This window comes from Ictidomys tridecemlineatus, chromosome 14 (genome assembly GCF_052094955.1).
Source record: "Ictidomys tridecemlineatus isolate mIctTri1 chromosome 14, mIctTri1.hap1, whole genome shotgun sequence".
In the NCBI taxonomy this organism is placed as follows: domain Eukaryota; kingdom Metazoa; phylum Chordata; class Mammalia; order Rodentia; family Sciuridae; genus Ictidomys; species Ictidomys tridecemlineatus.
The window spans coordinates 28,524,558-28,548,353 of NC_135490.1; the positions used below are offsets into that span (position 1 = coordinate 28,524,558).

At 32.4% G+C, this 23,796-nt stretch overlaps 1 pseudogene; it reads left to right on the forward strand.

Moving 5' to 3' along the window:
* The first annotated feature begins 14,940 nt into the window (after positions 1–14,940).
* LOC101956749 (calcyclin-binding protein pseudogene) lies at positions 14,941–15,810 on the forward strand (annotated as a pseudogene).
* The last annotated feature ends 7,986 nt before the right edge of the window (positions 15,811–23,796 follow it).

Sequence of the window (23,796 nt, forward strand, 5' to 3'; positions counted from 1 at the left end):
TACTTTAAACTGCCTGCCAAAGACAGGTAGTACACATCAAACCTTGTCTGTATCCTCTTGTTTATGAAATAAAATGCTAGTGAGTCTTCCTTGAATATTTATTGGAGTGTTATGAGGTTTCAAGAGACAAATAAGTGATTCACTTAGCAGGAAAGGAAACACCAATCAATAAAACATTATTTGTCCCTGGTTTAAATTTGTTTAAGCAACTTAAACAAATAATATTTTTAAAATTTATTTTACTGCAATAGTTAGACTTTAGCATATCGGTTATTTACCGAAAATATTAAAGACATACATCACAACTGAATACTGCATAATTAAGGCATTATTTTCCCTTAAAATTAGAAATTTAATCACTGGCAAATTAGAAGAAACTAAGATTTCTTTAGGCTCTATTACTACTATAACAGAAAGTTGACAATACCCAAAGAATAAAAATTAATATGGAATTTAGTAATTTTATTAAGTGTCAACTTCATCTGCCAACTTTTGTAGTTAGTTGCACCTACCTATGTGTGCCTGTTTGTGAATGCTGTTTTCTCTGTTTTAACTCTCATACACACTAACACATATATACACCTATTCCTTAATTCAAAAGATTTAAATTAAGCACTTCCTGTATTCTAGGGACTATCATGGAAAGGAATCTGTGCCCTAAGGGTTAACAGCACAAAATGATTCCTACAGGGGCTTGCTTCTAAATAGGGTAGAGGCAGAGAGAAAGCTTGTAATTTATTAAGGGGGATACTGAGCATTACAAGAAACAAATGTTTATATGTGTCTTAAGTAAGGAGAAATGCAAAGTCATTTTGAATTAAACACTTCTGAGGAAAAGAACAATTGTGGATGACAGGTCAGAAAAAGCTTTATTATAAATAGAATAGGGTTTGATGCTATGAGTAGATGTCTCTATAAGTTGAAAACATTTGTTAAATTAATTCACTTCTGTGAATTCTTAGATAATCTATACAGCTTAAAGGAAAATAAAATCAAGTCTTGAAAGAGTCACCTCTACTCAATTGCTGCCTTTATTATTTTTTACTTATTTCAACTTGACATCTCATTGAAACACCGTCTTAAGTACAATGAATGCATCCTTCTTTTCTACTTAATTAGAATTCCTGTCTGTTTGTTTGGTTTTGTCTCATGCATTTTTATAATTGATTTCTACAAACTTTGTACATTTTGAATATAATATAATTGCAATGCTTATTTATAATGCATTTATATACACTAAAAGATTAACAGGAGTTAGGAAAACTTCTTGGAGATTAGCTTGTGTCTACCTTCTGAGTTGCTGTGTTAGTAGGGATTTTCCTTGAAGTTGCTTATTGTTTTCTTCCCAAAACAAAGGTAGGACTGCCTTGGAGTAAAGCTAATTAAGGAGATGATGAATTCCAGAAATATGTAAACTCAAGAGTGTCATGTTTTGTGCACATACAGACGTATCGGTACGAGGAGTAAGTTTTTCTATGCAATATTTCTATATCAAAGACTTAAGTTAACAAAGATTTCTTAGGTAACTATGGCGTAACATTTTTAATATAACTCTACTTATATAAGATAATTGGAACAAAGTGATAAATAAGATATACAGGTCCCTTTGATATGATATCTAGTGGAGAGGGACAAATGTATAAGAAAGTTTAGTAGAGTTTAGGACTGTTAAGAGGAAAAGAAGCGTACAAACTACAGAGAGATAAAAAGGAAAGAAGTAGTTAAAACGATGTAAGGATATGTGTGTGTGTGTGTGTGTGTGTGTGTGTAGTTTGAACTTTATTACATTTTCAATAGGCAATCATAAAGTAAACACAATTAGAGGATGCATTCAGTGTGAAGAGAGTTTTAAAAATATAGAGAGGAAAGAAAACGGTTCAAAAAAGGCTCACAAGTGTTTAATTTTGTTTTCATGTTACTATACCTTTAGACCAAACTTTGTATTATAACCTTTTGATTTATTTATTTGACTTGAAGGAAATGGGGCATTCAGGATGGCTAAACTCTTCTTAGATCAAAAATTTATCACCTCATAATAATCACTGTAAAATTGAGAGCCACAAAGCCTGCTTACATATAAACTCTATAGCTGGAATCAAATAAGATTTGTGGAAAATAAAGCATTCGTTTTTGTAGTGCCTTTCAGAGTGGAATTTATAGATTTACAATTAAACTGACATTTTTCTTACTATCAGGAATAGAAAATTCCAATGTTGATTCACAGAATGGAAGACTATGTACATGTCTGAGAAAGAGTTGTAAGCAGTTACATTCTTGCCATCTTATGGTCTGCAATGAAGACACAAATTCCGAAAAAAAAATTCCCAAAGATGTCCGTCACATTTTGTTACTAAAATTGTAATTAATAGAATAAGATCATGATGCTATAGGTAAATTGATTTTTCTAGGACATCTACTAGGAAATATTTGTTGCCTCATATCACTATTAATAAATAACAGCCATTTATGATTGTTGTTTATGAATTATCAGATATCATTTTGTTTGTATTAATCATGTTGGCATATTTTAAAACTTATGTTTTTATATTAATCTACTGGGAAAACAATCTAATTTTACATTACCTTAGAAAATAAATCATTAATGGACATATCTAATAGAACACTCAGGGAAGCTTAATTATGACCTTTATAAGTAGGAATTAAAGAAGATGTGTTCTATTCTTCATACTTAAGAGGTCATGTTAATGAATCACACATAATTCACTTAATGATATTTGTTCTTTTGTTAGTACTATGAAAAAACAAAAATGTGGTGTATTAGGCATAGAAAGATTAGGTGCACTTTTTTAGAAAGTCTAAACTCAGCTGTCTATGTGATGAATCTGTGCTGTCCAGAATTGAATAAATGTGGAGTTTTTTTTTTCAATTTGCAACAATTTTTATTTTTACTCTGCATCAGGCAAAAGATTATGTTTAAAAAATTTTAATATAATTAATATAATTTGACAAATTAAGTGTAATTAGTATGATTATATTGCTTTATATAGAGAAATTATGTAGACAAAATTACCTATCACACTAGTTGCCCTTAATTCACTGATACTTTAAATCAATATTCGTTAAAGGATAAAATATGTAGCAAATTTAGGCTGGGGTTGTGGCTCAGTGGTAGAGTGCTTGCCTAGCACATGTGAGGTCCTGGGTTTGATCCTCAGTAGCATATAAAAATAAATAAAATGAAAATATTGTGTCCAACTACAACTAAAATATAAATATTTTTTTAAAAAAATGTGTAACAATTTAGACATAGTTTCAAAATTAGGCAAGATGGAAGGAGCATCCTTTGCTGACAGCAGCAGGAGGCACGATGTTAGAGTCACTGAGAGAAGAGAAGCCAGCTGGGAGCTCTGCTACTGCACAAGCTTCCTGCCTGGACAAGGTTGTGGCTCTTTCTTCAGGGGGTGGGAGGGACTCAAACTCAGCCCAGATATTTGTTGAGTTGAGTAGAAAGAAATTGGAGTTTGTGGAAATCAGTGTAAAGGGCAGGAAAATCTACCACTATCCTCTTAGTGTAGCACAGAGCATAGAGTTGGGTTCTTTGTTTCATGAATTTGAAGAAAGAAATCCACAGATGTGAGGGTGAGAGCAAAGTATTAGGATTTATTAGAGTAAAAGAAAGAAGAATTCCCAAGAGAGGGATACTGGAGGGTGGCTACTGTATGGGGCTTTTGTCCATCTACAAGGTTAAGAAAACTGTCCCCTGACCCACTTCTGAGTAAGGTACTCAGTGTCCAGGAGCTCCGCTCATGTCCTTTGGTTCAATCAGGTTAATGTCTTTTTTTTTTTTTTTTTGGTGGGGGTTTTGGGTACTAGGCAATAGATATATCACCATCAGTTAGATTTTCTTCTTACACATAAATCAGTCAGACCTTGAGGAGGCCTGGCTTGTTTGGTAGTTTCTCAGCCATGCTGTGCAGAAACTTGATCTTGAAGAAGCCCAATTTTCCTGCCTGCCCATTTTAACCCCTTCTCCTGCCTCATTATGCTCTTGGCTGGGCCCAAGAATGAAACTTACATAAGATGGATTAACAGGAGATCAGTATTTATTTTATGTAAAATTCATATGGCATGGGGAACCTCATAAATAACAATATCCAAAAAAGTGTATAGAATTCATTGCTTACCAACTGAATTGAATAGTTATTTGTGAAGAAGCAAAAACCGAGAGAATTCCTAAAGATGAGAGTCATTTTAGCAAAGTTTAGACAGGTTACAACTTCTTGTCTGTTATGGTTTGAATATGAGGTGACCCACAAAAGCTCATGTGTGAGAAAATGCAAAAAGGGTTAGAGAAGAAATAATTGGGTTATGAGAGCCTTAACCCAATGAGTGAATCAATCACCTGATGGGATTAATTAAGTGTCAATTGAAGGCAGATGGTGGGATGTTGCTGGAGGAAGTGGGGCATTGAGCATGTAGTTTTGGAGTATATATATATTGGTATTTGGCAAGTAGAGATCTCTGTCTGCTTCCTGATCATCATGTGAATTGCTTCTCTCTGCTACACTCTTCCAACATGATGTCCTGCCTCGCCTGGAGACCTGAGGAATAAAGCCAGCTGTCTATGGATTGAGACTTCTACAACCATGAGACCTCAAATAAACTTTTCCTCCTCTACAGTTGTTCTGGCTCGGTCCATTTAATCACACCAGTGAAAAAATCTGACTAAAACATTGTCCTTAAGGATAAAGGTATTGCCTTTCATTCTAGTAAAGAGAAAAGGTCTTTCAAATAGGAATTTCATCTTCTGAAGAAACAGTATAAAGTGATCATTTTGTAGCTGCTGTTTTTTAAGTTATCTTTAATTTAAATAGTCAGTGTGGTAGAGTAGCATATTTGAGAAGTACCTAATATGTGCAAAACAGAACTTCAGAAAGGAGGAGACTACAGAGAAAGATCGAGAAATTACCACAAATTCTCATTGATTGACTATCAATCTATGACATGCCACAACATGGGCAAGGACACCTTTTTAAGGGAATTACTTTATTTAAGTTGTAAGACGAACAATTCTGAATTCACAGATTGGGTAAATCATTCAATCTTCCTCCAATTGGAGTACAGATAACTCATTGAATATGCAAGGGATTCAGTACAAATAACATATGGAGCATATCTTGGAATTGAGCCTAAATACATCCTATATTAAAACATACATGCTTACAGTGCTTAAGAAGGATGACCAAAAAAGACAAAACTGATAACTAGTAAGTTAACTACTTTGTAGGAAAATTCCAACACACTTTCTAAAAATGCAAATAAATTCCACCACTCAACAATGTAAAATATAGCATCTCTAATATCTGATGAAAAGGTTTCCTGCATCTCCTTGTTTTCATTTTACTTTCCTGTGTGTGTTGAGACTTAACAAGGAATCTACTCTTAACAAATTCTGAAGTACACAGTACTTTATCATTAAACATGTCTCAAAGAGTTTAAGGCACTAATATAATTATCAGGAAAACATGACCCACCCCAAAGAGAAAAATAATATAAAGAAAACAAAATACTGTTGTCATGTATTCAAAAAATAAATAAAGCAAAAAATGAGAGATGATGGATTTTGTGTTATTTGTCTACTAAAACTAAATGACACAAAATCCACACATCCAGAGAGAAACGCACAAATAATTTCTAAAAAATTTGGAATATACAATATTGGAATTGAAAACTATTAGAAATAATTAGGGTACTGTCAAAAATGAAGCAAAGAGAAACATATTAAACATATTTTTATGTGTATAAGTCAAAATAGCAGTTATTTCAAGATAAATGTAATTAGAATCTTAACATGAGGGACATTCTAAAAACTATATTTTAAGTAATGGCTAACATTTTCCAAGTTTGAAAGAAACTATATCTCCTATATTCAAGAAGGTCAACAATTTCCAAATATTGTAATCAAATACATGTATATGCACATATGTAAGCAAACCACATTAAGGATTATAAAGAAATTGCTAAGTAATTGTGATGGAGATAAAAAATTAAGATCAGTCAGAGGAAAATACTGACATTCTCAAGAACAAGAATATGAATTAGGGAAAACTGCTTATCTGAAAAAAAATGAAAACTAGAAGAAAATGTACTGACATATTCATAGAAATAATAGTAAAAGTCTGACAACTCGGCACCATATAACAGTCAAAGTATCCAGACAAAACATTTTTTGGACAAGAAGGAAACAACAACGTGCTACAAACAGATTTGCAATACAAGAAATAGGGATAGAAGGCAAAAGAAATTGTATGGATTTTTTGAAGCAAAATTAACGAAGCTAGATATGGATTATATCCATATAATTGATATATATACACATATATAATGGATATATATACACATGGATATATATACACATATATATACACATATGTGTATATATATATATATTTACCCTATTCTAATATATATACATATATATGTATCTTTACCATAATGTAACTGCTGAAACACAATGAAGCATAGAAAATAAGCCAATAGGGTAAATTAGTGGAATTCTGAAATATTTTTAAAAGTTCAAAAGAAAACAAAATGTTCAAAAGAAAGAAAAGATGAATTTATAAAATATGAAATAGCAAATCAATGGATTGATTTCAACTATGATAATGGAAATTGAAAAAGACAAAATATTTCATTTAAAAGACCAAGATTGTCATATTGAGCAAGAGCTGACTAGAAACAATGTCAGAAATTCTTTTTATGTGTTCTTTGCACAGCAGGATAAATAGTTAACAAAAATTCAATACATATTTCAAAATGGTTGGAAGAGAGATGTGAAAGTACTCACCATTAAGAAATGATTAAACTTTATAAAGAGATGATATGATAATTATCCTAAGTCGATCACTACCCAAAGTATCCATGAACCAAAACATATTTTAATTCATAAATATGCAAAAATATCGTGTGAATAATAAAGCCCCCTTAAAAATGAAGGCAGGAGATTAAATATAAAAGTACATAAAATATACAATGAAGATGTTCATCATAAAATAGTTGGAGTGACCATATGAATATCAAGGAAATTAGACTTTGGAATACATAATATCACTAGGCATAAAAAGGAGCATTTCAAAACAATGAAGAACTTAATTCATCAAGGCAGCATAAACATCTTAAATAGTATTCATCCAATAACAGAGCTTCTAAACATATCATACACACACATCAAAAGAAATGAGAGAGAGAAATCTATATTTAGGGTTGAAGATTGTTATGGTTTGGATGTGAGGTGTCCCCAAAAAACTTAAGTATGAGACAATGCAAGAAAGTTGAGAGGAGAAATGATTGGGGTAGAGTCTTAACACAGTCAATCACCTGATAGGGATTAACTGAGTGGTAACTGAAATGGGTAGGGTGTGGTGGGAGGAGGTCAGCATTGGGGTGTGGCTTTGGGATATATAATTGTATCTGGCAAGTGGAGAACACTGTGCTTCCTGTTGTGAGCTGCTTCCCTCTACCACACTCTCCATCCATGATGTTCAGCCTCATCCAGAGCACTGAGGAATGGAGCCAGCCTTCTATGGACTAAGACTTCTGAAACCGTGAGCTCTTTAATAAACCTTTCTCCTCTGAAATTGTGCTGGTGTGGTCCTTTAGTCATAGCAATAAAAAAGCTGACTAAAATAAAGATATTCACATCCCTCTCAGTAATTGATAGACCAAATGAAAAAGATATCAGCAAGATTATTGAATAATTGAACAACACAATCAGTGACAGACACCTAGTTGATTTTTAACAGCTGTATTGAGGTATAATTGGTATGTAATGATTTAAACATGTACCAAGGACTGTACATACTTCATGTGTATAATTTGATGACTTTGGACACATGTAAACATCTGAGGTACACCATAACCATGATCAAGGTGACAGAAATAAACAAAATTTCCTAAAGATCCTGTATCCTAGTTTTTATTATTTTTTTCTTTGTGTATGGTAAGAACACTTAACAAGGAATCTATTCTCTTAACAAATTTTGAAGTGAATAGTATTGTGTCTTTAACATGTCTCAGATTAAGGTATCAATATAATTATATTTTCTGACCTTCAACAACTTAAAATCAAACTATCAAACTCTGTGATGCTTTTATAACACATTAGAGAAAAATTTTATGACATTAAGTGCTTGCTTTAAGAAACACTGCCCCAAATCAATTCTAACCTTCTAACTCAAGAATATAAGGAAAAAAATTAAGTGAAATCTGAAGAAAAGTAGGGGAATAATTAAAAATAAGAGCAGAAATCAAGAAATTTAGAAATCGGAAAAAAATCCATTAAGTGAAAGATGAGTTTTTTTAAATTAAACATTGAATTTGACGCATTCCTATCCAGATTCTAAAAGGAGAAAAAGGAAGATGCAAATTGGTCATTACAAAATTTCAAAGATCAAAACATAATGTGAGAAAAATTCTGCCTATTAACTTAATATGCACAGAATGGACAATTTTTTCAAATAACACGTTACTGATATTGACTAAAAATTTAAATGAGAAAATAGACAATCACCTTGTACATATTGAAGACATTTATGAAATCTCTCTAAAAAGTTCAGACCCAGAATATATCATGGTTAAGTCTATGAAACACTCAAGAAACTATAACATACCTACCCAATCTATTAGAAAATACAAAAGGATCGAACATTTCTTACTCCATTTTATCATATCAATGTTGTTTCTACTAGTCAAGCCAAGCCATCTCTCTCTCTCTCTCTCTCTCTCTCTCTCTCTCTCTCTCTCTCTCTCACACACACACACACACACACACACACACACACAAACTAAAAACAAAAAAAACAAGTACTATCCCTAATGAATATAAATGCAAAGACCCTTAAAACAATTTCAGTAAATCAAATAAAAATACATGAGCAGGATCTTACATCATTGTCAAGTGAGTTTTATCTCAGGAATTCAATGCAGATTTAACATTTGAAAAGTCAATCAATGTACCCATCCATATTAAAAGAACAAAGATAAAAACTAGACAATCATCTCAATTGATGCAGAAAAACTATTTGACCACACTAAGACATCCATGGAAACGTTATAGTTACTAGCACACTTAATGGGGAAAGACTGCATGCCCTTGTCATAAGTTTGGAAGAATTGCAAAGACATTGCTCTTGTCATTTCTGTTCAATACTATAATAAATATGTAAAAACCAGTATAAACAGGAAAAGAATAATGAAAACATGAGTATGTAAAGGATATATCTTGTTGCAGATGAAATGATAAATAGAAAATCCTGCAGATTTTTTTTTTTTTAAGGACAATAGAATTACTAACTGCAGCAGTCTGGCTGGGCAAACTAAGGGGGGGAGGTGACAAGGAACTTGTGAAGGTTGATACAGTGGGAGCGGGAGCCGCTTTATTATGGGACAGAGAAGTATATATACCCAACTAATTAAACACAGCCTAACTTAATTAACATAAACTAGACACAGCAGTCAGTCATTAAGGAATCCTTATCTTAATGGCTCGCTGGCATTGGCTCAGAAACCACTCCTCCTAGCATACTGCCAGGCGCCATCTTGCCTTGTCTATGGCTCTCAACAACTAATTATAGTAGCAAGACCATGGATCATAAGGCAAATATGCAAAAATTAATTGTTCTTCTATAATAGCAAAAACCAAGCTGTTCTAATGAAAATCTTGAAACCAAAGGCAATGGGGAATAGTCAACTGAGATGATATAGATATGAACAAGAAATAATTCTCAATAAATTTGCTTTGTTTAAAGTAGACCCAGATGTATAAATAAGATAACTAAATATGATATAAACATATTAGTTGGGATGATGGCAACCACCTAAAGAACTAACATTTACTGAAACATCAATGACAATAAGCATTTGTCACACATCTAACACTGTTTTTGGCTTTCATTCCTGTTTTGAAGATGAGATCACAACTTCATTTTAGCATATACCTTGTTTTGTAGAGCTTTTGATTCCTTGCATTCAGATGATGGATAGAGAGGAAATCATTTAATTCTACCTGCTTCATAAAATTTCATGGTAAATTACACAAGTGACATATACCCATTCAACTTAACTTTCCCCTGGTGAAACCTAATCACATGATTGATCACCTCTGCATAGAAAGAGGGATTAGGGAAGTGAGTACCTGCAAGGACAATACATTCAAGTCTTCCCAGTGGCAGAGAGAGACAGGGATAGCCATCTTTTACCCAAGAAAAGGTGAAAAGTTCTCATTGGGAATACTGAATCGCATATACCACTTACTCACATTCAGATATTTATTCTGAGTGGATTTGAGATCTCATCTCAGTTGCTGTCTTTATGTGTTAAGGAATCATTTCAGGGAAACTGCAGGCAAGAAGTGTATGTTTATGGAACGGTTTTATTTTATGTTTGAAGGACTTTGTGTTGGTCTATTCTAGATGTGAATGTGTAAAACCACTGTGGTGTTTGAAATTGAAACAAATTATTTTATCTACAATTTGCTAAAATTTCAATAGCTTAAGAGAAGAATTATGCAATGGACCATTTATGCTTAAGATAAATCAAATAATGTCCCTCTGTATTTTTAAACTATTTTAGTCATAAGAAGAGTATTTTTCCTGTTTATATCCATTTGTATGTTTTTATTGAAGCTGTAAACATTAGAGTACCTCTAAAATATTAAGTAAAAGAACAGCATTTTCAGAAAGCAGGCTGCTTTTTTGTTTGGTTATTTCTGAAGGATGTTATTGGAATGGAATGAAAAGATAAAACACAATAAAAGAAAAAAGTACCTCTTTTCCACAGTTGGTTATAAGGATCAGGAGAGTATAAGAAATATTTACCCTTTAACTTAAAATACATAGAGAAAAACCATTATCTTTGGGGAAGAAGGAAGTATTAATTGATCAGTGAACAAGCATGGGAGGGGATGTCATTCAATGATTCTCAAAACATTTGTAAGTAATTCTGGGAGAACAGCCAATGGAAGAAAGACAGAAGCAAAGACAGTAAACTGAAAACCTATTGTAAGACTGACAGCAGGAGTCCTATGAGAATTATATAAAACCAGAGTTACTTATATTAACTCACATATTATGTTTTAACAAAGAAAATCAAGAAAGGTCTAAAGTAGTTTCACATTCGCTCTGCAAACATTTTGGGACCTAAAGCCAGAATTCCTAATATAAATATTCATTACAACTGTTCAATTATAAAGTATGATTAATGAAGACACCAAATTGTAAGGAAAATAAAAGGAGACAGAGACAAGATGCAAAGGCAGGAAAAAGAAAGGAGTGGCTGCCCCTCCAGACAGCCGCGTTTATTTATATGAAAACTTATATAGCTGGTTATTACCATGACTACATTATTATTTAGTATTTAATCCCAGGTGCTAGACAATTGAAATCATATCTGGGCTGATTAAGACAGCACCCTTACCTCTAAGGACATTACCATAGTAACTAGATACTGTACCTGTATAGTTACCTTACTAGCTTCAAGAAGAAATTGCTGGGCGTTCCAAGGGTGGAAGACAGAGCGCCTCTCATCCTCCCCCTCGCCCCGCCTCCCTCACTCCCCCATCACCCCCCACCACTCCTTTCATCACCTCCCCTATCACCGCCCCCCCCCATCTGCTTACCAGAGGAACACTTCACTGTACATTTTCATGGTCTGAATACCTGCAAGTTCCTATAGCTCCCAGGAGCTGTGTGCCTGAGGTGAAGGTCAAAACTGAAAAGACTCCAACACAGAGTTTCCTTGTGAAGAACATTGCTACAGCAGCCAGGCATCTTGTGTCTTTGCACAGGAATTTCCCAGCAGCCAGGCATTCTGTGTCTTTGCACAGGAACTTCCTATTAGTCAGGCACTCTGTGTCTTTGCCCAGACACTTCCTATTCACCAAGCATTCCACAATCATGAAGTTTATCAGAGACCCCAATCCCAAGCACAGAACGCCTACACCAAATATAGAATTGAAAGTAGTCAGATGCTGAAAAATTAGCTCTATGTCAGTTCTAGTCTACTTCATTACAGTGAATTAAGTATTTCAGTATTTCAGTATAAGTTAGATATGTACAATTCTTGCATAGGTAATATTACTGTATGTCCAAATCTACCTTGTTGAGAAGAATAAGAAAATAGAAGAGCCATTTAGAAGCATTAGAAAGTTATCCTTTACTTTCCATTTGACTCTTAATACCCAAATACATAACTGGCTAGCAACCATGTAATAAAATCTTACTTGTTTTATTGGAGTGATCGAAAAAATATTTCCATCTTTTTCCAGCCTTTGAAGGCCTTTTTAAATATTAGATTGCTTCATTGTTTCTGTTGCCCCTGCAAGGTTATCAGGTCTGTGTATAGGGAACACTTTTGTTGTTGTTGTTCCTAAACAGTGCTGTGTACTATTTTAATTTGTTCAATATGGGCTCTCTTTCTAAAAAAGTAAGATAAGCTACACATGAAGATTAATTTCCATTTATGGCTCATTAGTTCAATATCATTGCAACTGCTGGTTGGATTCACAGGCAATTTCAATTGTTTTGTGGTCAGGTAAATTGTTATGTGTATTTGTGGAGAAAAGAGGTAGCATTTAGCATTTCATTCTATGGTCACAATTTCTGAAGTACATTTTAGTAAATCTAACATCACCGATTCTCAACCAACAAATTTACAGTCATTGTACTAATGTTTCTCCCAATTTTGTAATGTGCATTAAGATTGATAATACTTCATTTTGTGCTAATTTATTTATGTGCATAATTGCAGGTTATGAAGTCATCATTTACCACAAATTTATCTTTTCCTGCTGACAACCTCTAAGGGGGAAAAAAAAAACCAACTTTGATTACATATGCTGAAAGGCTGCAATAAATAAAAGAGAATATTTTTTTCTGTAAATGTAAAGTCTGATTCTGTTAAATAGCTGGTGACAAGACAAATATACTATTTTTTAATGAATCAACTTTTAGAAATAAGTTGGTCAATTTTTGACATTGTAGACATACTGATCTTGAACATAAATTATAATTATTCTGTCATTAGTAATAATAACATAATGGTGGATATATATCTCCTTCAGGACTAAAATGTGTATTTATGTATTAGTGATTCAGATAATATATCTAATGAGAAAGATAAAAGTGTACCAGTGATAAGGGCATGAAAATATTTAGAAGTGTGAATTATAATAACAAGACTAGTTATTCCTAATTTTTTCTTTTAATACCTTTAACCCATTAGAACCTTTAAAAGACAATTCTCTTTAGCTGTAAATATCATTGCATTCATAAGATAAAAATATATTTAAAGGAAGAATAACTCAAAGGGAGAATAATTTAAGTGATATGTAGAAAGAGGAAAATAATTTTGTTTTATTTCCCTCCTATTAAAGATCATTTTGATAAAACAAACAGTATTCTTAATAAAATTAAAGAAGTTGCTTCATAGAGCTATCACTGTGGCATAATTTCTAGATTATTTTTAGATTGTTTTCTAGAAAATGTCCCCAAATTAGCAGTCATAGTTGGAGGAATTTAAATTTTATTTCTTATAAACAAAATTATATATATTAGAGTGCTATTATTAGAAATTATCTTCATATAATAAGTATTCAGTGTTTATCATCCAGATGAATGAAGAGAATGTAATAAGCAAATATATACTTTCTCAAAGATGTTTTAGATATGTAAATCTAGCCTCCCTAATATAAAAACTCTAATACTTTTTAATGGGGACTTCTGCATAGGCTGAACCAATTAAGACTTTTAATACATAAATTTAATGAAGTTTGGATACATTAAACCACTTTATTTTTCTTACAATTACATAAGAATAGTCTTTGTATTTGACCTGAGAACTTAACTAGACCATAAGAAATTTTTTCCCTTTGTTGAAAGAAATGTGACTGTTGGACCATAGCCATTGTTCTTTAAGAATTTGTAAATTCTGGTGTCCCATTATAGAAAAATAGCCTAGATCTACATTGCAGAGGGAAAGAAAAGTAACATCTGTAAATCCCTGATTAAGCTTCCTTTGCTTGAAAAGAATTCAATTTTTCACAATTTGTATATTTTCTTCATTTATAAATTAGGAACAAACAAAAATGACACTTTTCCTTTGTACCTAAACAATATGAAAGAAACTTGTGACTACTTTTCATAATTAGCCTGTAATTCATGTTTTGCAAAAGGTAATTAAAAGAAGTATAAATATATGTGTTTCCAGTGGGGAATTGACTTTAGCCAGTGTTCAACAACATAATTTTCAGGGCTTAGTATCACTGCAGTGATCAAATGTCCCTTTCTTCATTCGGAGGACTACTCAAAGTGAATAATAGTTAATAAGGTTTAACTCTACATTTGAAGTGTAAAATAATTGAAGTGCTTTCTCACTGAAGATGTCAAGAGATTTCTAGCTCAATGCAATCAAATAATCAAACTAGTCAGCAGAGGGAAACAATTTCTAATTCTGACAGAAAGGGCATGTAGTTTTTATTAAATATTCTGTGTAAGAATTGTCATCTGTTTGGTTTTAATGTAGTTTTCAAGTGCTATTTATTTATTTTGTTGTACTGTTGTGCTAGAAACTGAATCCAGAGCCTTATGCATGCTAGGAAAGTCCACTACCACTGAGCTATATCCTCACCCCTCAAATTGCCCCCGAACTGCTTTTAAATTAGAATCATTACTATACACATGTTTATTCTTTGAAGAAGTTAAACAAATTACCAAAAAAACCCTAAAACCAAACAACAACAACAACAAAATCCCATATTTTCATTCTTCAGAAAATGATTAAACAAATTATAGAACAATTAGATAATGAGTCACAAGGCAACTCTGGAAAGGATCATTTTCATACATGATCTATGAAGTTATTTTTATGCTTTAAATAAGATGTATCTCCAGTGTGGGCCGCGGGCTGACCCAGGCAGACCAGACCATGGCTTCAGCTCTGGAGGAGCTGCAGAATAATCTAGAAGAGGTAAAAGTGTTGATGGAAAAGACCACTAGGAAAAGAGTATGTGATGCTCTTAGAGCAGAAAAAAAACAAGATTGAGACAAATAAAGAACAAGATGCAACAGAAATCATAGAAGAAACCAGAACTTTTTGACAATGAAAAGCCAGCTGCTGTGGTCGCTCCCATCACAACAGGATCTACCCTGAAAATCAGTAATTATGGATGGGATCAATCAGATAAGTTTGTGAAAATCGACATCACTTTAACGGGAGTTCATCAAGTTCCCGCCAAGAATGTGCCAGTTCATTTCACAGAGAGGTCATTTGATCTTTTGGTAAGGACTCTAAATGGGAAGAATTACTCGATGATTGTGAAAAATCTCTTGAAACCCATCTCTGTAAAAGGCAGTCCAAGAAAAGTTAAGACCGATACAGCTCTCATCTTATGTAGAAAGAAAGCAGAAAACACATGGTGGGAGTACTTGACTTGGGTTGAAAAAGAATGCAAAAAGAAAGAAAAGCCTTCATACGACACCAAAACAGATCCTAGTGAGGGATTAATGAATGTTCTAAAGAAAATTTATGAAGATGGAGATGATGATATGAATCGAACCATTAATAAAGTCTGGGTGGAATCAAAAGAGAAGCAAGCCAAAGGAGATACAGAATTTTGAGACATTTAAGTCTTTTGGGGAACTGTGATGTGGAAATATGGATGTTTCCAATAAGGGAATGTTGGAGAGCTGCACATATAAATTTGACATAACTATTTACACAGTAAAGGCAGTAAATTCTCCTTTACTGGAGGATTTATTTAAATAAAATGTGCTTATTAAATACTTACTCCAAAGATGGTTTCATTGATACCTGGTCATTCCCTCACCTCACACCCCCAAGAAAGAGTTATATGGCATTTTCATTGAAATGTAAAAAGTAAGTCCTACCTAATGAAAATGATAAAATATGTATTTTTGTTCAGCTAGAAGTCTTTGCTTGACTTTAAGTTAGTGACATCAGTTCCCACCAATGTAATAAGAGTAAAACCTAAATTTCTGCATAAAAAAGATGTATCCCGCAAACAGCTCATGTGTGAGACAATGTAAGAAAGCTGAGATGTTAAGTGATTGGGTTATGATAGTCTTAACTAATCATTGCATTAATCCTCTGATAGGGATTAACTGGGTGATAACTGTAGGTAGATGAGGGGTGGTTGAAGGAGGTAGGTCACTGTGGGCATACCTTTGGGATATATACATACATATAATATATGATATATATCATATGATATATAATATAATTATATATTAAATACATGTATTATATATATAATATATAACATGTGTAAACACACACACACACACACACACAGACACACACACACACATACACATGCTGTGGAGTCTCTTTGCTTCCTGATGTGATGTCCTGAGCTGCTTTCATCTTGAATCCTGAGGAATGGAGCCAGCCAGCCATCTGTAGATATGTATAGACTGAGATCTCTGAAACCATGAGCACCAAATAAAAGTTTGACTGCTTAAAATTGTTTGTGTCAGGTCTTTTGGTCACAGCAATTATGAAAGCTGAGTAAAATAGTAATCTTTAAGATGTGATTGTAAAGGCAGATTATTGCTTATGGATGGGGAATACACTTAGGAGAATTGGTTCCAGGAACTCCCTCATTATAAAACATGCAGATGCTCTACTCCTTTATATAAAATGCATTGTATTTGAATCCAACATGTGAACATCCTAACATAAACTAAATTATCTCTAGATTACTCTTAATACTTAGTATAATGTGAATGCTATGTAAAGAGTTCTGAGCCTATATTGATTAGGGGATAATGACAAACAACATCTTCATGTGTTCACTGCAGGTGCAATATTTTTCAGAATGCTTTTGATTCAGCTTTGGTTGCATCCATGAATGTGAAACCTACAGATGCAGAAGGTTGATTGTATAAATGCATATGACCAACTACTTTTGAAAAATGATTACACAAGTGAAAAAAAATGTTACATCTGAGGGAGGAACTTGAAGTGCAAAATGTGGAGATAATTAGAATAGAAATCAACTCTGTTAGTCTAATTTTATTCATTACGTTATATTTTGACTGATGTAAATGTTTTATATAAATATAAAGTTAAGATCAAAATTTTAATCTCAAAACATTTTTAAGTGAACTTATTAATAGTAGGATATTGAGTGCTGGAGTAACACATGCTGAGGAATTTGTTCAAGAGATGTTAAAATATAATTTGAATTAATTTCATAGGAAGCTATAATTGAAAGTGGAAAAATGAAAGAAAATATTTTCAACTATTTGTGATTCTTGGTAATAGTGTAGCCATCACATTATTATGAGACTGCCTTGACTTCATTATGGAAACATACAAGTAACTAGGGTGGTTCATTGCAAGCTGGCATTTTCTGAGTAGGATAAAAGAGCTAGATTATTGAGTACAAATAAAAACCTATATTACAGAATGTACAAGAATAAATATTATGCATATAATCTTTCATAACATAAATATTTTCTACTTCTAGCTCCAGAAAAGATTAACTCTGTAGTAATGAGCATCACTAACACCTAGATGATTTTCTCTAATTGCTTCCCCTCCAGCTCTCCACCCAAACAACAAACACAAAAACAACAGAATAGGGCTCTGGATAATTACTTGATATAATGTTTGGAATAGGCCATGTTCAAATTAAGTCTGAAATATCTTACCAACCAAAAATGCAAGGATGCTATCAAATATTCTAGTGTTAGTCTTTAAATTGTGGATTTGTCAAACTAGCAAGAGGAATCAACCATTAACAAAAGATGTTTTTGCTTACAAAAGTAAACTGTGACCTTCAGCAAGAATGACACGTGCAATGAATTAACAAAACACATTCAGTATTTTAATTGCATAAGTTCATAATTATCATTTCTTGGTTCCTAAGAAGTCAACTCAACATTTTAAAAGCCAGGAAATAAAAACAAACATCAAAACTCATCCTTCATTTGCTATAATACAAACTATACTTCTGAGAATCTAAATATTGCCTGGAGAAGTTTCTTTTAAAAGAATTATTCCTACCTAAAAATCATAAGGAATGATGGAAGTCCACCAAATTAATTTATATATAATATATGAATATATTAACATATATAATATATTAATTTATATATCATTATATATTAATTTATATTTATATATAATCTTTATGTATATATGGGTTAAATAAAATTTGGTGTGTGTGTATGATGGTGAAGATATATAAATAAATACCTCTATGAGAGCTTTGTTTTTATAATTTTAGTTTGTAACAAACATTTAAAGTTATGTTTTACCAAGACACACTTTACTATGGACTATTGCTAAAATAGATGGATCATCTCTGGGCCCCTAGAGCAAAAGGAATCTAAAATTAGTTTCTAAGTTGTGTTACTAGGGAAGTTTCAAGATCAAGGAAGCAGGGAGAGAAATGGATGCTTGTGGAATCTAGTAACTGGAAGAGTAAGTAGCTAACAAAAGTTTCCTGTGTTTCACAGACTACACACAGATTGCAACCAATGCTCTCTGAGGATCCTGTAGACTTGGTGAATGGATATCTCCACAGGAGTCTAGAGAATCAAAGACTGAGGAACTGATAAGGATCTCTTTGAGATGCACTTTTTCTATTCACCTTTTCAACAAGTGTACAAACAGCATCTACTCTGAGTCAGTTCTAGGTGCTGAGAATGAAGTGGTAGGGGATAGGGAAAAGAAGAAACATAATATTAAATGTACCAGGTAAAATGGTGACAAGTGCTATGGAGAAACTTGGAGCAGAGAAATGGGTGTAGGGAAACTTAAAAGCTTACACTATCAGATTGTAAAGTCTGCTTGAGAAGGTGACATCTGTATAAGCACAGTGAAGGAGGTGAGGTATAGCACCTGCCGAGTTGTGGGAAGACACAGGCAGAGGAAGCAGAGTGTACAAATGTTCCGGGGAGAGAGAGAGGTGCCTTGTTTTTTATAAGGAATTATTAGAAGTCCAGGTGCTAGAGTACAGGGAGCAACAGGGGCAAACAGGGCCTTACAGGAGACTAGGAAAATTAGGGTTAAGCTGAAGTACTGATTTTCAAACAATGTAAGTGAATAATGATTCAAAGTCAAAGATGCATTTGATTTGTAGAAAATATTATGTTTAAATATGAGTGTGAGGATGGTAACTTACAATTAGTTACTAAAGAAAGGATTTACTTTCAATGACTGGAGTTAACACAAGGGGACCCTCATTATCAGCCATTGATAAGAAAACAAATCGTGGGGCTGGAGATGTGGCTCAAGCGGTGGTGTGCTCACCTGGTGTGCATGCGGCCCGGGTTCAATCCTCAGTACCACATACAAATAAAGACGTTGTGTCCTCTGATAACTAAAAAATAAATAATAATAAAAAAACTCCCTCTCTCTCTCTCTCTTTCTCTCTTAAAAAAAAAAAGAAAACAAATTGTATTTCAGTGGGAGCCTTTATGGTAGGAGGAGGTTGTAAATGGCTCTACTTACCTATAGCTTCTTCTGTACTTATTAGCTTTTTGGAATGTTTTAGAGAGTGCTTTAAATGTTTGGTATTTCTTATAGGAACTCTGAATTCTCTGAAGTCTTAGTAGAAAATATGTGAATATATCTTCTATTGACAATATTATGAAGTTTAGTTAAATGAAACTAAATAGCTATGCTTGCTCTAGAATTTATACTTTTTAATAGGATATTGCCATTCACCAAGAAGGAGGTATTTGAGTACATAACGTGTTTCTTACAATTCTTTTAACTCTAATTCCATTAGAAACATCATGTCTGAACTGGGTACAAGTACTATGTATGAATATATGTACCCATATATATATATATATATATATATATATATATGTATATATATAATATAAATGATTAAAATATATAATTGTCTGCATATATGTGTATAAACATGTGTATATATGTATATACATATATAAAGAAAAATAAAATGTAAGTATATATAATTATACACACACACACACACACACACACACATACACATATATATATATTTGGGCTGTACTTGAGATCAAACCCAGGGTCTCAAGCATGGTAGGCAATTGCTTTTTCACTGACCTACACCCCCAGTCCTTTTAGTTTTTAACTTGAGTAGCTGGCAATACAGACATGAATGAGACACTATGCCCAGTAGAAATACAAATTTTCAAGATTTTAATAATTAATTCCAATCCTTCTATTCAAAATTAGTAAACCATTTATTGAAAATAACCTATGTAAACACAAAGGTACATATAGTTATTTCTTGATGTCTCCACAGGATTTTTTCTGGGACTTTTAAAATACCCAAATCAGCAGACATTCAATTTACTTATATAAAACACTGTATTATTGGCATATAGTATACATGCACTATCCTATATACTTTACATCATCTCTGAATTACTTGTAATACATAAGTATGATACACACTTTATGTAAATGATTATTATACTCTATTCTTTAGGGAATCAGTTAAGAAAAAAAATTCTGTACGTTTACTGACATAGGCACTATCATTTAAAAAATTTTTTCAATCTTATATTAGCTGATATTGGTACACAACCCATGAATATAAAGGGCCAATTGTATTGCATAAGCGAAGCTCAATATGTTTTACATATACACACACACACACACACACACACACATACACACATAAATTTGGGTAGCCAGAACTCAGATCCAGAAAGCAGATGTTTTTAACACCTTCAAATGTGCCCCTTTGCTCTTATCAATCACAGTTCCTAACTCCAGACACATTGGCTACTATTTCACCATATTGACTATATTTTGTCTGGTTCTGAAATTGATCTAAATTGAATTATACATATATCTGGCTTATTTTGCTCTCTATTATGCTTGTGAGATTTATTTACATATTTATATATTCTAGTGTTTCTAATTTTAAGCTGTTATGAATAGCACTTCTATGAACATTCTCATACATGAATTTTTGTGTGCACTTGTTGGGGATATATGCCTAGAACTAAAGTTGTTTACCTTAATTGAGTTCATCTTTAGTAAATAGTACCAAATAGCGATTGAGAGTGATCATAGCAGTTTACTCAACACCTATGTATAAAGGTTCTGGTTGTAGCACATTTTGTCTTAACCTTTGCTCTCTCACTATTTCAGTGATTCTATGAGGAATGTAGTATTATCTCATATCTTATTTACATTAGCCTTATTACAAAAGGAGTTTGAAGCACATTTTCATACATTTATTGTGTAATTGAATAACCATTTTTGTGAATTGTGTATGTTTCACTTTTCTTTTTGGGGTAGTCTGTTATTTTATAACTGATTTTATATATTCTGAACTTGAGTCATTCTTGGAGCATATGTATTAGAAATATCACCTACTATATCTCACTTTGTCTTTTCACTCATTTAATGATATGTTCTGATTACTACTTATTCCCCTCTTAGCATAATTCAACGTATCATTTTCATGTATAGTTAGTCCTTTTCTTTGACAAAACATTGCCTACAGCAAAGCCATGAACGTGTTCTGCTATGTTTTTTTATGTATAGTTTTGTATTTAGATCTCTCTGAAATATACATATCTTTTTTGGATAGGAGACTAAAATGCAGATCATGGCACACATTGCCTTTTTAAGGACAAGCAAGTTTAAACCAGATACATTTATTGGGAAGTTTCTACTTTCTGTGGAACATTCTAACATACACTTTTTCATATGTTGGGTGGATCTAAATATCTGGGTCTTTGGGGGTTATTTTGTCTTGATCTCTGGTATTGTAAATCATCAATTTTGAGTGTGTGTATGATGTGTATGGATCTTGTAGCCTTTTGCTATTTTATGTAAATTTTAGAAAAAGCTCGTCATTCATCTGTTCCCCCTCAATAGTGGCTAGATTTAAGTAAGAAATCAAAATTGTATTTTTAAATGAACCCTGCTCATTTTGTATGTATGTGTGTGTGTGTGTGTGTGTATTTGTGTGTATATATATATGTATCCATTTTTTCTAATATCCCTGTTGCTTAACTATGTTAGGATAAAGACAGCCTCATAAAATGATACAGAAAAGAGACTTATATTTGTTATTTGAATATTATAAGATTAGTATTTTTTATTTTTAATATATTTTAGTTAAATTTAATACTTATTAATAATTTTATGTTCCTTAATACATATTAGACTCTTACATTTCATATTTTATGTCAATGTTAGTTTTGTTTCCTTAGCTGTTTTCTCTATTGTACTAAATATGATAAATTCATTGACTTAAAATTTTTCTTTATATAGATATTATCTTTTATTTGTCTATGAAATATATTTAAATTCATCTTTTTCATGCAGTTTCTTTAATTTTACTTTTTTTTAATTTCTTATTGATAATATGTGTTTGGTCACTTTTTTCATGACATTTACTTCTCAGTGTTTATCACTCTTATATCACTATTTGTCTGTTTTGCATTTTTTCTATTGTAGTTTCTTTTTAATTTATTTTTATATTTTTTAATTTATGATAGTGGAATGCATTATAATTCTTATTACACATATAGAGCATAATTTTTCATATCTCTGATTGTATACAAAATATATTCATAACAATTTGTGTCTTCATACCTGTACTTTGGAAAACAATGATCATTGCATTCTACTATCATTAATAACCCCCTGCCCCCTGCCTTCCCCTCCCACCCCTCTGTCCTACCTAGAGTTCATCTATTCCTCCCATGCTCCCTCTCCCTATCCCACCATGAATCAGCCTGTTTATATCAAGAAAACATTCGGCATTTGGTTTTTTGGAATTGGCTATCTATTTCATTAAATTATCCTATTTGTTATTTTTTCTTCTACATTCTTTATGTTAATTTTATTATTTATTTTTTTCTAGATTCTTAAAATGAAAGGTCAGGCTTTCAGTCTTTCTTCATTTGGATTATATTCGTCTTAGATCAGGAATTTTCCTCCAAACAGACAACAGACCAATTGTCCAATAATATATTATTCATTTTCATTTTCTTCACAACATTTTTCTTCTTTTTAGTATTCATTGCCATGTCTCAAATAACTTTTCAGATATTTGAAAATAAGTGGTTTAATTTTTCTCAGCTAGTAGAGATTTTCTAGGTTTAACTTTTTGTTGTTGTTGTTTGGCTTTCGAATCCAATCTACAGTTTTTAAGAAAATACCCTGCAAGATTTCAATTATGGCTGGGGTCTAGGTTCTCAGATATTGATTTCTTCTGTAATTAATATCATGCAAATCTGTCCTGATTCCCTTTATTTATATATTTCTGTTTCACACATGTTGGAAAACGTCATTCATTTGAATTTTAAAATTGTACACTGCCCTTTCCTTAAAGAATTAACAGTCTCACTCTGATCCTCTCAGTGGTTCAGTTTTTCTCCATTGTCCTCTTTTCTACCTATTTTTAACATCTTTCATAAAATTGATAAATACATTGTTTAAATGCAGATTGTAAGTTGATGCTCAAGTATGACATTCACAGCTTATAACTAAAATTTCTCTAGATTAAATATTTGGAAATTGTGAGGAATAAAAGTGGTCTTTAAATTTTATTTCATTGGAATGTTTTAAACCAGCTAAATATTGACACTTCCATATTCTCTTGATATTTATGCATTTCTCATTAATGATTTCAATGGATCTTATGGGATTTGGCTATATCTTTCTTCTAGTAAATTATTTCCCTCATAATGTTCCAAGGCAAAACCTTGTCATATGACATTCTGTGCTCATATCAATCATGGCATGAAAGTCCTCCACAATATACTCAATATTCTTTCTACTTTA